This window comes from Equus quagga, unplaced genomic scaffold, assembly GCF_021613505.1.
Source record: "Equus quagga isolate Etosha38 unplaced genomic scaffold, UCLA_HA_Equagga_1.0 200854_RagTag, whole genome shotgun sequence".
NCBI classification, from domain to species: domain Eukaryota; kingdom Metazoa; phylum Chordata; class Mammalia; order Perissodactyla; family Equidae; genus Equus; species Equus quagga.
This window is the reverse complement of record NW_025798456.1, coordinates 1,531-18,233: the sequence shown is the minus strand read 5'-3', so window position 1 is coordinate 18,233 and position 16,703 is coordinate 1,531. Positions and strand designations below refer to the sequence as shown.

Below are 16,703 nucleotides of genomic sequence, written 5' to 3'. Positions count from 1 at the left end.
TGCCTCCTCACTTATTAGCTGTGGGACACGGGGGAATATTTCATAATTTTATATATTCTTTTAACTACCTGATAGGAATTCCTTCTTCATATGATATTTTGGAAGATAAACTGTGATAATGATCCCTATGAATATATATTTATACACATACTTATACATATACCTGTGTGTGTGTGACTATGAGTGTGTATGTATATACCATTCCCAGGCCAAGCACCCTCTTTTTTCTTCCCCTGGGACAAGTTATTACCCTTCTGCATCTTGATGTGAGCTCTGCGCAGCGGGTTGCCCTAGTTTATAATTCTCCAGGAAAATTTCTACCTTTGCTAAACTGAGTCTCTTCCTCATCCTGAATTTGAAACTGGTTAAAAAGAAAAGAAAAGAAACGTGCATAAGACTTTGTATATGGTGTATACTCAAGCATTTTACCACAAGGGAAAAACCTAAATACCAAAAACCTGACCCTTATAAGAGGAGCTGTCCCTGGATATGACTCCCTCTGCTGGACGGATTTAGGGAATTCATACTTTAGTAGTTTTCTGACTCATTCCCAATAAACGACCTTTAAATCAGTCCCAGCCTAGGTATAAAAAGTTCCAGAGAAGAAGACTGGAACTCAGTGGTCTTCACAGCAGAGTCTGGAACTTGAGAAATGAGACTTCAGTAGAATAAACCATTGTTCCTCTCAAGAGCACAAGTCTGTTGCAGAGGAAATTGACACGACTTGTACTTTTCAGTAATCATAGCAGAAAATATTTCTTACATTGTGAAGGACACTCACATAGCTGCTTTACATTGACTGGCACCTAGTTTTACACTTAGTTTACGTAGTTAGGTGAAATTTTACATCTCACTTTGTGTTTTCGGAAAAAGAAACCCAGAATTAATTCATCATTTTATACCTTGTAAGGGAAGAGACAGGAATTTACAGTTCTCCACATGTGCCACTAAAATGTCCATATGTGCAGCATTGCTACCACGGCTTGGAGACAAAGGCTAGCAGAGGTACACATGGATGCTTTATCACCACGAATAACATATTTAGCAGGGGGGCCATCACTGGAGAAGTTTGAAAGGGCCCCAATACGCTCATCCATTGTCAGGCTTGGCCGAGGGTCTAGGTGGTGACAGAAATTCCCTCTTTGACCAAAGACTAGTCAGGCTTCTCTGAATTCTCTTCACAACTGGGCCCTGACTCTCAGGCTTCCTGTATTTGTCTCTGCATTGCCTAGTCTTCGCAAAAATCCTGCTGGCTGAATTTGATGAGTCATTGCCTCAGCCCCCTTGAAGATGTTTAGCTGCTCTGACCACCCTCAATATCTGATCAGCCTGGCCTGCCTTCAGCAAAAATTCTTTTAGGTCAGCTTAGCAAAGAATTGCTCTACCTCTTAGCCATCTTCCATCCAGCAACCTCTGACCCTGCTCCTTGGCTATCAATCCTCACTTTTCCTTATTATATCCAGAGATGAGCCCGCTCTTTCTCCTATTACCAAACTCTATGGTAGTACCCCCCTGGAATCAAGTCATCCTCACCTTCTGTCTTTAACAAGTGTCCTCAATAGTCTTTCTTTAACAATGATGGTGGCTTCAAACCACTAATCAGAGAACACAATCTGCCTTTTCCTCATCTTGATACCAGGAAATGGGGTATCACAGTCACCTCTGCACCAATATGTACAATGCCCACACAGGATGATTTTCTTTTATCTCCCCATTAAACTCTAACCTTGGCAAAGAGCTTCTGGTCCCTCCTGGAGATAGAGGGACATTCTTTACCCCCTAGACTTGTTTATTTCTGAAAGCTGAGATGTCTGGTTAAAAGTGGCAGGGCCCTCCCACCCACCCGTAGGCCCACAGACAGGGACAGGGCAAACAATTCCTGGATGAGTCACAGGGGCTGCCCCTCAGGATTTGGACACAAGTTTTCTAGGAAGGAGGGAGTCATTGGAGAGCCTGGTGAAATGGTAGCTCAGGCAGACACTGTTTCCCAGCCGGGACTTCTGGGAGCAACATTAGGATGGTTTGATCTGAACCCAGGCTTCCCCCAGGCATTCTTGAAGTCACCATGGCCCTCTAGGTTTTTCTGGGCTGGCCCAACAATTAAATTGACATGAGACAGAATAATAGGAGAAAATAAAAAAAAAAATTAATGACGTGTATAAACGGCAAAAAGCCAAGACAATTGAGCAGATCACTAAAATATCTGAAGCCACCGTCTTAAATACCATCTTCAGCTAAAGACAAAGGAGGATGTCGGGGTTACTCATTTTGGACTTCAAAGAGGAGAAAGGCAATTCACATGGGGATGTAAAAGCAAATATTTGGTAAAGAAATGTTTGCAGGTCCTCCAGAGACAACAGGACATGGAAAGGACTCTCAACTCTAGGCCCTGTCATGTCTCCCCCACCACATGTGGCCAGTATTCTTTGTAGATATCTCTGTGGATAGCTTTGTTCCTCCCACAGGCAATTTATCTAAATTCATTTAGGCAGTGAAGGGGGAATTAACAAGAAAAACTTCGTGAGTCTTCTGTTTCTTGAAAATAATCCATCTCCCAAAGAAGCATAGTTTGGGGTGGCAAACTCTGTTCCCCTCAAGGACATCCCTGTGAGAACCTAAAGGAGAGAACCCAGCTATGCTGTGCCCAGAATCCAGTCTGGAGAAACTGTGACATAATAAACGTGTGTTCTTTTAAGCTGAAATTTAAGCCTACCACTAAATTTGTGGTAATTGCTTACACAGCAACAGAAAATGAATAACATTTTAGTCTAGTATGTTGAGGTAGGTTACAGAGGCTATTATAATTGTAGAAGAAGATGGTGATGTCGACGAAAATAATCCATAACCAATCTATAATTGAAAATTTGGGTGAGTTTATTCTGAGCTTAAATGTGAGGATTATAACCCGGGGACTTTCTTTCCGAAGGAAGAAAGGGCACCAAAGAAGTGGGGTGCACAGAGTGGTTATATACCCCCAGAGAGGATGTTTCACATAGGATTGAAATGTCCCTTTTACAATAGTCGCGAGACTGCTCTGTCAGCACAGCAATTGATGGAAACAGCAGGTAGGTCTTCTGTCTCAGTGAACACAGCAGGGTGGCAGTCTGTTGTCTCCAGCTGAGTGGTCACAGGTGAGCTGGGTGGTCAAAGGTGAGTGCAGCAATCAGTTCCTAGCCTAAGGAAAGATGCTTATCCCTAAGGAAATGCAATGTCAGGGGAAGTTGCACCCTTATCTCAAGGGCCTTTGTTCTGGCCATAGGAAATGTCTATGCAGATATACAAAGCATGCTCAATAGCCACGGTCAGGCCCTTTTGGAAAAAACAAAGTCAGGCCGAATTAGGTTTATACCAAATGGCTTCCTCTTATACTCCAATATATCCTATTGCTTGCCATTTTTATTTGTCAAAGAGAAAAAAGTTGTTTTTATAATAATGTAATACTGATTTTATAAGTGGATAAAACAAATTTTTAAAGATTGTGATTTCTGATTCAAATTATACTATTTCAAGAAATAAACCAAAGTTAATTATTTTAAAGTGAATGAATATGCTTTCTTACAATCACTTATTCAAGTCAGAAAAGAAGCCATGAAGAGATATGAATGGACATCACTTTGGGTCAATGCTTATGTGCTAGGAAATAGCAGAAGATATCACAAATATTTTCTTATTTAATTCCCACAATATACCCATCGGGTAAGTTTTATTCTTTTTATTTATTTTGTAAGTGAGAAATTGAAATCCATAGAAATTAGTAAATTTGATAAGGGCCCCTAAGTGATTATATCATCATTGTATGAAACCTGTTCTGTTTTCAGAGTCCATTCTTGTCAATGCAATAATCCATAACGAATCTATAAATCAAATTTGGGAAGAGCTTATTATGAGCTAATTTGAGGACGATAGCCCAGGATAACTTTTCCACCAAGAAGAAAGCTCTCTGAAGAAGTGGGGTGCACAGAGTGGTTATATCCCATCTTGGAACAAAGAACAAACATCATATATGACAGGAATATCCTTTTCACTCCTGTCACGAGAAGCTTTGCTAGCACAGCAGGTCAGGGGTCACATGGTGACCACAGCACGTCGGTGGTCCGTGGGTCAGTGGTCATGAGATGAATTAAAGCAGTTAAATCCTTAGTTTCTGAGAACAAATGCTTATCCTTAAAGAAATACTGATATGAGGAGGCAATATCCCTATCTTTAAGGACTTTGGGTTCTCAGCTTTGGGACATTGCCAATGTTTAAAGCAGATGTACAACACATGCTCAACAGACCACATCAGGCCTTTGTGGAAAAAGAAGGTCAGGCCAAATTTGTTTTAAAGAAAACGGCTTCCACATATACTCCAATATATCCTATCACTTTTCCTTTATTTATCAGACTTTTAACCATCCACTTACAACGTTCATTCTCTACCCTAAAAGGAGGACATATTTTCTTCGTGGCATCTGCAATAGCACACTGATCATGAAGTGGCTCAGTATAATATTATCCATTTTCATGTCTACGCCTGTCTCATTTATAGCTACAGTTTCTAAACTCTTTTAACCTCCTGATGTAAATTTCTCTCTCTCTCATATATTTTTAAAGTCTAATCACGATGATGTTAATGTATATACATATATTTATACAAATGATTACATGCATATGTACCCATATGTGTATATGCAAGTGTATGCATGTGTGTGTATCCGTCTTCCTATGAATAGATAGAGATAGAGACAGAGAGATACATACAGATATTTACGTTGATCGCAAGCCAGGCACTTTCATTTTCATCCAGCAGGTCCAAGATACACCTTTTCCTACAGTCCTACTAATTCTTTCTTTTCAGTCAGTTGATATTTAATTGTAATATTATTTGTTATCCTTGAACTGTCAGCCATGCAGAAAAAAATTTATTGAAGAAAAAAATTTCAATGAATGTTTATACAGTACAAACACAAGCTTTCAAATGCAGTGGAGGAGGGGCGGTGAATTCATAGTTAATAAAGCTAAAAAAGATCCATGTTAGAAATTCCACAAATCATACAAAACTGTTTCTCTGAATGTGTAGAGTAAGACTTCAAACTCACCTACCAGCAATGGTGTAGTCTTCTCCCACTGCCATGGGCAGGAATCAGTTGACCACAGAGGACTTTCTAAAAGAGAAGAGAGACCAGTGTTGGCCCATCTCTCACTGGAGATGACAGCCCCTTGCTAGCCTGTTTCTAAGCCCAGAAAATGCCCTGGAGCTACTCCTTTTCCAGCCAGGGGTCTCCCCTGCTTCTGAGAATCTCTAATTGACCCAGATGTCTGGAAGTGTTTTAACCGCAGTGATTTAGACATGAATTAATACTGAATTTATTAATTCCAGGATAGAACTAGCTTTAATTACATTAATACATTGTAACTTTTTTCAAAAGGAAGGGGAAAAAAAGGATAGTATCTCTAGATAAACTAGCTTCGGATTGGTTGAAAGACAAGGGAGGTTTCTTCTTTAAAGCACTTCAGAGAAAGGGGGTAACAAGTAACCTTTGCTGTGCAAACACTGTACGAGGGGACATAAGTCACCATCAGTCATCGACGGAATACAATTCCATCACTGACCAGAGTCACTCCATAAAGTTGGCCTTGAACTCACCTCAATCTCAACTAAGCAATTAGGCAGAGCAGGAGGCCATTATCTTAGCACAACATTGTCTTCCACTGACATCTTCTGCACCATCTCTCTCAGTCCTAGAGTTCCAATGAAATAAACCAAGTTAAGACATTGAATTTCTTTGGAAACTGTAGGCTCTATGGGGAAAAATCTTCTTTTCACAGCAGGAAGGCTCTTCAACAGCTAGCTTCAAACCTCTGCTCTACTATTGGTCAAAGTGTTCTCATTCTGATTCAATGTTCAGCTGTTTGTTTCAACAAGAGCCCGGCTTTTCTGTTAACATCAGTGACACTGAAGGAGAGGAAAAGAATCCTTGAAGGCATTCTTTAAAAAATTATGTTGCCATATTGAAGAATTTAGTAAGATGTTTGTTTTTCCAGAACAAAGCCTGATAGACTGACAATTGACTTTATGAACAGGATTGGTGGTGGTAGGGGTGATCCATCAGATCAATTTGTTTTCTAAAGCAACAGATTACAGAGTTGTGTAAAAATCCAAATAATTTCAAAATAACCTTTATCTTTGACCTAAAATTAAACACGTTAATTGCTTTAGCTGAATTCATCACAATGGCCTTTAAAGTAACAACAGAATCTGTCTCAAAAATTGCTTTTCGGGGACGGCCCCATGGCTGAGTGGTTAAGTTCGCACGTTCTGCTTCAGTGGCCCAGGGTATTGCTGGTTCGGATCCTGGGCGCGATCATGGCACCGCTCGCCAAGCCATGCTGAGGCGGCATCCTACATGCCACAACTAGCAGGACCCACAGCTAAAAATATACAGCTATGTACTGGGGGGCTTTGGAGAGAAAAAGGAACAATAAAATCTTTAAAGAAAACATTGCTTTTCATTCTAGCAGAAAATGCGAGTGGAGAACATGGCTGGCGATGTTGGTTCTTTTCTCATTTGGCGCGTTTAAGCACATAGATGACAGGGATTGCTTCAGTTTAAAAAACAAAAAAAGTGGCTGCTGTTTCAGAAAGCACGGAGAGCCTTCTAGTCACTATGAAGGGGATTAAAGCAGAGATGACAGTCCAGGTAATGGCAGAGGAGACAGAGAAGCTGTCATGAGTGTTTACAAAAGAAAAAGCAGGGGGAAGGGAAAACACTTTTGGTTTACAGATATTTACAATTAGGTAACTGTATTCTCAATGACTTTAACCCGAATAACATTGATAAATGTGTCCATATGTTCTGTGTGACCGAACAGCCCCACGTCACACCAAAATTCCCTTGCCCAATATTTGTGCTTTACCTAGTATTTTTCTCTAGTCAGTTCACATTTCAGGAGAGTTGGGAGCATGGAACACCAAGAACAGTGCATCCAGGCCCTTCAGGTGCACTGTCAACAGGAGGGCCTAGAAACAGGCTCTGCTCTGTCTCAGCTTCTGCTTAGACAACTCTCTTACATTCTGCATGTAAAACACACTGGATAGACAGCCACTGGCTTCTGCCTCTCCAGGCCACTTCTCAACTGTTCACAGTTTCAAGCAATAGGCTTCTTGTGCACTGAGAATCTTGGAAGTGTGACACCACTGCTTGGGGAACAGGGGCTTTGTATCTGGGCAGAACAATGTCAGTGTATACTGTGCAGTGGCACCAGGGGCCTTCCTGAGCAGACAAGGCATTTAGATCAATGGCTTGTCCTTGGCCCAGAAGTGACACGCACTGCCACAATACTCAGTAATAAAAGTCCTTGCTGTATTATGAAGTCATTTTTGAAGCTCTGCTGTTGTAGCAAGACCTTCCAGTCAGTGTGGATGCAGCATTTCTGAACAGAAAATTATTTTCACTTATCATTAGAACCATTTCCAACACTTGGAAATCTTGAAGTTGAGCAATATCTTTGCCCTTTCTTACCAAAGAATGGGATAACTTCCTGAGGTTCTCCACTTGATCTCAACTAACACTCAATTCACAGCAATTCCCTCCAAGCAATTCTTGAAAGGTGAGCTCAAGTCAGTCAAGTTCAATTTCAATGACACCATTTTCTCGAAGAGATAACTTCTGAATACTCACCATGAGTACTAACTCTTGCATATTAAATGGAAATGCTCCAGGGGAGGGAAAATGGATGGAACGCTCGTACGGATCCTGTACACATCCCATTTTGAGGCTCCAGAGATGCTGGTGGCTTGGGCAGGAAAGAAGAGGACAGTGAGTGTCTCTGAATCCCTGGTGCCTGACAAACAGGGCCTGGTTTTGTGCTTTCTAGTGTTCTGAGCATGGCAGAGGGAGAAGACACATCCCAGTTCTGAACTAGTGTCAAAGATGTGTGGTCCCAGGGAAAGGCTCCTAGCAGGGGGAAGTTCCCCATGGGGGATAAATGACGGACAGCCATCTACAGACAGTGATGCAGGAGGTGTGGAAAGACCCCCATTCTGCAGGTGGCCTGAATCCTTTGCTGAGGCTTTTTAGCTAAAAGGGAAAACTGAGTCAGCTAAGAGTTGGGAACAAAGAAAGGACAGTACGAAATATTTCTTCAGCTGGGGGAGGTTGTCATCATCATCAATATTTTCCACTCCCATGATCTTCCTCGTTTCTCTCCGTGATGTTAATGGGAATGGCATTCCTCCCTTTGTCATAAGAATTTCTTGGTCAGCTCCCGATTTTAACAAGTAAGAGACTATGCTCATGACTGCATTACATACCCAGTGTAAACTGGCCCAGCTGTTGACCTTGGGAGTTCACATTCACCTTACTTGCCATCAGTTTCTGCACTTATCAAATGTCCCCCAAGGCCATGGCCACCCACCATTCCTCTGCTGCTCCTGGCCCACAGTCTCGAGCCTCCTCCAGGCCTGCAAATCTTGATTCAAATTTTGCACAGTGGCATAGCCTGCCCTAAATCAGAATATACACTTCTCTAAGAACAGTTTGCATCTTTGCTATCCTAGGTAGTTCTGTTCTTCATCCTTATTTAGAAATGATTTTTTTTAAAAGAAGAAAAGTGCCTGAAGTAGTAAATACTGTTGTATACCCAACTGTTTCACCACAAGGAAAAGGACTAAACACCAAAAGACTGTACCTCATAAGGAAAGCTGAGCCTAGACATGACCCTCTCTACAGCACACAACATGAAAACTCACACTGTCTGCAGTGGGAATTTGAGATCTGAACAATGAGACTTCAGTAAAGCCGACTATCATTTTGTAGTCAAAGCTGAATTTTGAAGCTTAAACCTGTTCATCAGTATCTGGTCTATGTCCTTCTCCAAATTCTAGTTTTTTCCCTCTCTATTGACCCCTCCCTATGCCTTTATCCTCAGTTCTTGAAGGAAACATCGATCTCATGATATAAATTGTAGAATAATACAGAACTCCTCTTCCCAGTTACCATGAAAATTCTGAGGTATATGTTGTTACCAAAAGGAAATGAAGCACTGATGGAGGCAAATTCTATATTTTCCTGGAACTCAGTTTGTTTTAATCTGAGGGAGACCGTGATAGGATAGCATGCATATTGCAAGCGCTAGAGCAACCACGAGGGAAAAAAATAAATAAAAAACACAGGTAGAAAATAGGAAAACTTAAAATTTCCTATTAGAAACACAAAAGAAGCTTCTTAAGGAGAAAGAGGAGGATAAAAATTACAGGAGCCACATAGGAAGCAATTAGCAAACTGGAAAATTTGAAAACAATATCAATAATTGCATTAGGTGTCCTTGTCATAATACCCCAATTAAAAGACAGAGACTTTTGGACTAGATAGAAAGCAAGGTTCATTTATTGCTCTGTATGACAGACATATATTGGATTCAAACTCAGAAATGTGGGAAAAGGTACAAATAGAGAAAAACATATGCCATACAAACAGTAAACATAAAATTGCTAATGTCTATATCAGTATTAGACAAAATAGACTTAAGATAATATTATGAGAGAATGAGAGGGAAATTTAATACTGATTAAAGTTTCAGTACGACAAGAAGATATAACAATTATAAATGTACATATACCTAAAAACAGAGCTTCAAATTTTCCTCACACATCACAAATTTTGCTTTGAAATTTTCTCAGACGAAGTGAAATTTAAAGGAAAAATAGACAATTCAATAATAATAGAGATTTCAATAATTGAGAGAATAGCTTCTGTGAAAACGGTCAAGGATATAGAAGACAAGGACAATACTATCAACCAAAGTGACCTGACATCTATAGACCATTTCACCCAATGAATCCAGAATAAACAATCTCATCAAATCCATATAGAAAAATTTTCTCGAGATGCAATATTTTAGGTCATTAACAATTGTCAATACATTTAAAAGATTCAAATAATAAAATATATGTTCTATGATTACAGAGGAGTTAAATTTGAAATCCACAGCAGAAGAAAAAGTAAGAAATCACTAAATATATTTTAATTAAACAACACACTTTCAAATATCCCAAGAGTTAACCAAAAAAAATCCCACAGGAAATTTGAAAGTAAGTTGAAGTGAGTAAAAATAAGAACTAAATAATCAAAATATATGGAATACAGCTAAAACAATCCATTTATCATTAAATGATATATCAGAAAAGATGGTTTGAAAGTGGTGATTTAAGTTTCCACCTAATAAAAATCTAGAAAAGGAACAGCAAACTATATCCAACACACACACACATGTACCCACATAAGCACACAATGTGTAAAGGAAACATTAAAGGTGAGAGCAGAAATAAATGACATAGGAAGGTTAAAAATACATACAATCAATGAAATAGCAGAGTCTGTTCTTAAAAAATCTCAATAAAATTGACCAAACATAGCTAAACTAAGAAAAAAGTGAAAAAGCAAATCACCAAATAAAGAATAAAAGAGGTGACATTACTGTGAGTGCTGTAGAAATTAACGAGTTTATAAGGGTTGTTATGATTAACTTTATGTCTACAAATCAGAAAATGTTGACAAAATGGTAAATTCCTACAAAAAATTACACTACCAAAAACTGGCTCAAGAACCATAAAAACTCAAATTGAAGCTAATAGAAGTAAAAAAAATAATTATTTTAAAGCTTTCCAAAAAGAAAAGCCTGGAATGAGATGGCTTCCCTGGTGAATTCTATTGAATATTTAAAGATAAATAATACCAGTCCTTCACAAATTGTTTTAAAAAAATAGAGACAGAGGGCCCAGCCCAGTGGTCAAGTGGTTAGAGTTCTGTGCACTCCACTTTGGCAGCCAGAGTTTGAGGGTTCAGATCCTGGGTGTGGACCTATTCCACTCACCAGCCATGCTGTGGAGGTGTCCCACATACAAAAAAGTAGAGGAAGACTGGCACAGATGTTAGCTCAGGGCTAATTTTCCTCAATCGAAAAAGAAAAAAGAGGAGGATTGGCAATGGATATTGGCTTAGTACAGACCTTCTTCAGCAAAAGAAAAAAGAGAAAGAAGGAGAAAACCTCAACTCATAATATGAGGAAAAAAGAAAAAACAGGGGGGCCGGCCTGCGGCCAAGTGGTTAAGTTTGCACACTCCGCTTCGGCAGCTCGGGACTTGCCAGTTGGGATCCTGAACACTGCTCATCAAGCCATGCTGTAGCAGCATGCCCCATGGGAGGATTAGAATGACCTACGACTAGGATGGACAACGATATACTGGGGTTTTGAGGACCAAAAAAAAAGAAGATTGGCAACAGAAGTTCGCTCATAGCCAATCTTCCTCACCGAAAAGCATAAGAAAAAAAAAAACACTGTGAGAAAGAAGTTTTTCTTAAAAAACAAAAGAAAACATTTTTTTTAAAACAAAGAAAAAGCACTCTTGAATCTGAAGAATACTTGTTTGTCCGTGACTAAGCTGGATGATGAAGAGGTACCCGATAAATGCTTAACAGAGACCACAGATAATAGGTCCCTATACAATACCACCAGACAATGGATCTTCTCTCCACAGTCAAATTTTTGCACTGCATTTGATAAGTTAATAAAATTGAGATTTTCCCTTGTTATCCACAATGTCAATTATTCTAATAACCTCTGAAATAGATCCAGGAAGGGGTACTGCAGGGCCAAGGGAACCTTAGTTTCACCACCAGAAAGAACAGAGCAATACAGACAAGGAAACTAGTCCTCATTTTTCTCAGATCTCAGATGCTGGGGCTTCTTCCCAAGTCTTACCTGCAGAATCTCCATTGTTCACCCCTGCAACTAGTGCGCCACATCTGAGATGAGAGGGCTCACCAACTGCCTCTGCTCCACCAGCTCATTCTCAGCCTCAGTGAGGTTGCGTAGACTATCTCCCTCCTCATTCTTCAGCTTAGCAGCTCCTTCTGCTCCTCAGAGACCAGGATACCTCTCATTTGATTAAACTCTGCCTGCACGCTTTCTTTCTCACTTTGTATTTGATTCCTCAGGAATGAGAAACAGAGAGAGGTACTGAGGTTCTAGGCAGAGCCTGGGAGCCAGAAAAAGAATTATTCTATTTGGGGATTTCTCACAGGGAAGTAAGATGGAAGCAGGGGAGCAATTCCTGGGCAAGCTGACTTTTACTATCTTTTTTTCTGCATTGCATTCAAACTTAATGGCCTCAAGTTTGCATTATTGAGACCAATCCTGTGCCACCTTGGATAACTGAGTGTGGCTCAGCTTTCACACAGCTCTACAAGACGGTCAAGAGTTTCTCCATTACTTCTGACTCTCACCTGCACCTCCACCACCAGCCTGTGCCGAAATTTGAACACTGAGGACAGAACCATGAGCCATTGCCAAATGTTTTCCCTCAGAAGAGTCAGAGGCTCAAAAACAAGAAAGGAAAGGAATACAGAATTCACTAGCCATCCTCATCAAAGAGTCCATCAACGTGAATACCTCCCTCCAATTATTTGTTCATTTGTGATATGTCCACATTTTAGCCCCCACCCCTCTCAGGGAAAAGATAAAGAAGAGGACTAATCAAATGGCTTTTGGACAAATCAGTTGTCAGGAAACAAAGAGGAAGGGAGCTCCATGTAAGTAACACCCAGGGTCCTGCCAAGATTTCATTCCAAGTCCCTCAGGAAGTGTCTCCTCCTAACTACCAGGAAGTTGTTTCCCATCTGGCATCAGCTTCCAAGCTGTCAGCTTCCCTGGTCCTCCCTCAGGCCCCCAGAGCTGCCTGGAGCTTCTCCTGTGGGAAAGGGATCAAACCAGAATCAAGATATGGGCTTTTTCAGCATCAGAAGAGATGATAAATGGGGAAGCAATCAGGCTGATCTCTGGAGACACTAGAGTTTACAGAAGCTGTGAGAACCGCAACTAGAATCTATGACTTGGAAGAAAACCTGAGGCAATGAATGTGTTGTTGAATACTCAAGTGGTGGAAGTCAGCATCCTCTCCCCAAAAGAGGACTGATACTTTTTGTCTTAGAAGAAGAAACCTGATCCTGAGGGAAGGAAAGAACTTATATCTCAATCCACCAAACTGCCCAGTTAACCCTCCTCTTCACAGAGGTAATGAGAGCTTTTCTTTCACGCCAAATCTCCACCTACTAGGACAAGGTACAAGAATATCTACTTCTGAGTAAAAGTCTGTACTGTAGGCATCCTTTTGTAATTGGATGGAGTGCACAGAAATGTCTTTCAGGCCTCGGAAGCTGAGGATAGGAAGAAAAGAGATCACAGAGCTTAGGGCTATGTTGACAAGGAAATGAAAATGCAATGCAACGTGGAGATTTCCCATCAAGTACTATTTTCGACTCTGTCTTATTTATATCCTGGTGTCTTACCTGATATTCCTGGGCAAGCTCCTCCATGAGGAATGTGTGGTGACCACGGTGCTCCTGAGAGCACTCACAAAGCCAGCAAATGACCTTCCCATCCTCCTTACAGAAGAGCAGGAGTTTCTCTTCATGGTGCACACGGAGATCTCTTTTGCTCCACCTCTGAACTAAACTTGACCTCCCTGAGCCTCTCCACTATGTTGGCCACATGCCGATTAGGCAGCAGTTTCACAGGCTAGTGACTGATTCTACACACAGGGCAGCTTCTCTCTCCTTTTTGGCTGACCACAGATGTTTTGTGGCTTGCAGTGATACAGGCTTGGCAGAAGCTTGTGGCCACAGTCTAGGCTCAGGGATTCTGTCAGGAGCTCCAGGCAGATGCGGCAGGTCACCTCCTCCTTATGTTCACCAGGTGTCCTGAAGCCGTTGCAGCTGCTCCCTGTGCTACTTGTTCTGACTTCTGAGGCTCCTCATGTTCACAGGTCCCTGAATGATTGGGAAGGTACAAGGGGGCAGAATAAGTAAGGTAAGAATAAAATGATACTAATGGTGTAGACATCAAGGTCAAGCAAAGACCAACATGTTGAAAGAGAAGGAGAAAAGGTGGAGAAACAAGGAAGGAAGTTTCACGACCTGGTAAAAAGGACTTTTCGTAATATTTCAAACACTTTACACTAGTTCATGTCATATGACAAATCTCATCCTTATCTGTTCAATGATTGATATTGTCTTTCATTTTCATGGAAAGAAAGAATGACCTGAAGTCTTTTCTACCAAGATCCTTGTGTGACCTACTCTCTCTCCTGCTTCTCTTTCCCATGCCAAAACACATCCTCATTGTAAAAAGTAGCAAACCACTTAGGTCTCTGGAGTTTTACACCTGCTATTTCTCATCGTGGAATGTCGCCCCAGATATCAGTGTGACTCACTTACTCCTATACATCAGAAAGCTCTCTCTTGACATGTTCTCTTATCAGAAAGACCTGCTCTGGTTAACTTATTTAAAGTGTAAATTTGCAATGATTTCTCTTACTATCATGACATAATATATCACAATGTCTGTGCATACACTGTAAGAGCTAATATATCGTAGGTTCACACACATCCACCTGGTGTGGCTTCTTCAAAAGCTGAGATGATAGAGGAAAGCATTTACTGTACTACTGTGAGGTCCATCACTATGAAGTCACCTGAGGCAGTCATGCCTGCATGCTGTGGCTCCTGTCCTGTACCCCCCAGCTAAACTAGGTGATCCTGGCAGTTTATGTCTCATTAGGTCACATGGATGGAAAATGCCATACAGGTTGCAAACTACTGCTGGTGACCAGTCAGAGTGGGTATCACAGAGTGGTAGCACAGTGATGCTGATTCTTTGTCCTGACCTGGCCTCAATATGGCCCTGTAGCCACAGCCTAGGATCAAGAGTTCTGTCAGGGGCTCCAGACAAATGGGGCTATGAAGCAATAAACAATGAAATGGAAGATGTCAGTACATGTTAATGTCACGATAGTGACCAGTGTTGACCATAAAAGAAAGATTTCAAGCACAAAAAAACTAATAAGTTTCCCTTTCTTCTGCACAAGAGAGGGTAAAGCTATAAAGGCTGCATGATGGCAAATTTAGACCTTCTAAAAGTATTTACTTGTGCCATGTTCATCGTACTTGAAGGGAACCTGATAAAGAATGATCCTGAAGGTGGACCAAAAGTGTAATCCAGCTAATAGTACACATACTGAAAATAGTCAAGAGGCCATATGCATTTGGCCTCTGGCTGCAGAGACTATGACCCAGATGAGAGCTTTGAGGAAGGTAAAACTTTCTTTTCTAATGAAGAAATATTGATCATGTGTGCAATGCAGTATTGTTAACTACAGTCATGCACTGCATAATGACATTTCAGTCAACGGTGAACTGCACATATGACGTTGGTCCCATAGGATTAGTACCATACAGAGTAGGCGTGTAGTAGGCTGTGCCAATAGTTTTTTGGACGTACACTCTATGACGTTTGCACAAAGATACAATCGCCGAACAACACATTTCTTAGTACGTCCCTTGTCCTTAAGCAACTCATGATTGTATAGGCAGAATGTTGTACAGCAGATCTCTAGAACTTACTTATCTTGCAGAACTGAAACTTTATATCTGTGGAACAGCAACTCCATAAAAATTTGTTAAGACGTTAGTTTTTACGTTTAGCGTCCTCACCACAAATAAAACAAGATTGATTGATAGCTGATTATAAAATAGCAAAGCCATAAAGAACGTTTAGGAAAAAAATTGGAATTGCATACTCAGATGTCTATGTGTAAGATGAAATAAAGATATTTGAAGATTTAAAAAAATATATTTATTATCCAAAAGATGAAATGAAGAAATGATCTATGATTCTTTAATCAATTAATTATTTTTCATAGAAAAGCTATTACTAGTTAAAGTAGATTAATATTCATTTTTAACATTAATTATTTCAAATCACAGAGAAAATTAATCAACACCAATCTGGATCAGTGCTCATGTGCTAGGAAATGAGGGAGATATTACAAACATTTTATTATTAATTCCCATAACATCCCTATCACATAAGTCCTAGTTCATTTATTACTGATGATGAAATGAATCCGATTAAATTTAATTTAGTAAGGGCTACTAAGCAGCAACATCACTAGATGATGAAATTCAATCTAATTTCAAAGTCCAGGCTATTAACTGTCCACGGTGTTCACCGTCTACATCATATCATCTGTGAGAGCACTTTGGTCATGAAGTAGCTCAACTTGGGTTTAGCCATTACCATGACCTGCTCCTGCTTCATCAATGGCTACACGGATTGAGCATATCAACCTCTGTCTCCTGGCACCCAAGATTTTCCCATGATGCTCTCAGTTCCTTCTACAGATCAGCATCACCTGAGATCTCCCTCATACCCCACATCCTAGGGAATCTGGCTCCTCCCTATTAAGGGGTGTGCTACAGAGAGGACCCTTGTGCTGGAGAAACTCAGACCTAGTTCTAATCTTGCTTCCTCAATTCATTAGCTGTGGGACATTGGGCAACATCTCATAAGTTTATGTATTCATTTAACCATGTGATAGTAATTCCTTCTGCATATGATATTTTTGAAGATTAACTATGATAATACACTACCTATATATATATACACAATAATATATATAGATATGCATGTGTGTGTCTGCATAACTAGGAGTGTGTATGCATATACCATTCAGGCTCTTTATTTTTCATTCCACTGTGACAAGTTTTTACCCCTACATATCTTTTTTTTTTTTTTTTAAGATTGGCACCTGAGCTAACAACTGCTGCCACTCTTCTTTCTTTTTTTTTAAAGATTGGCACCTGGGCTAACAACTATTGCCAATC

The 16,703-nt window shown here is 40.3% G+C and overlaps 1 pseudogene; it reads right to left on the bottom strand.

The window, feature by feature from the left end:
* Nucleotides 1-2,503: 2,503 nt before the first annotated feature.
* Nucleotides 2,504-13,808, bottom strand: LOC124233378 (tripartite motif-containing protein 5-like; annotated as a pseudogene).
* Nucleotides 13,809-16,703: the final 2,895 nt, after the last annotated feature.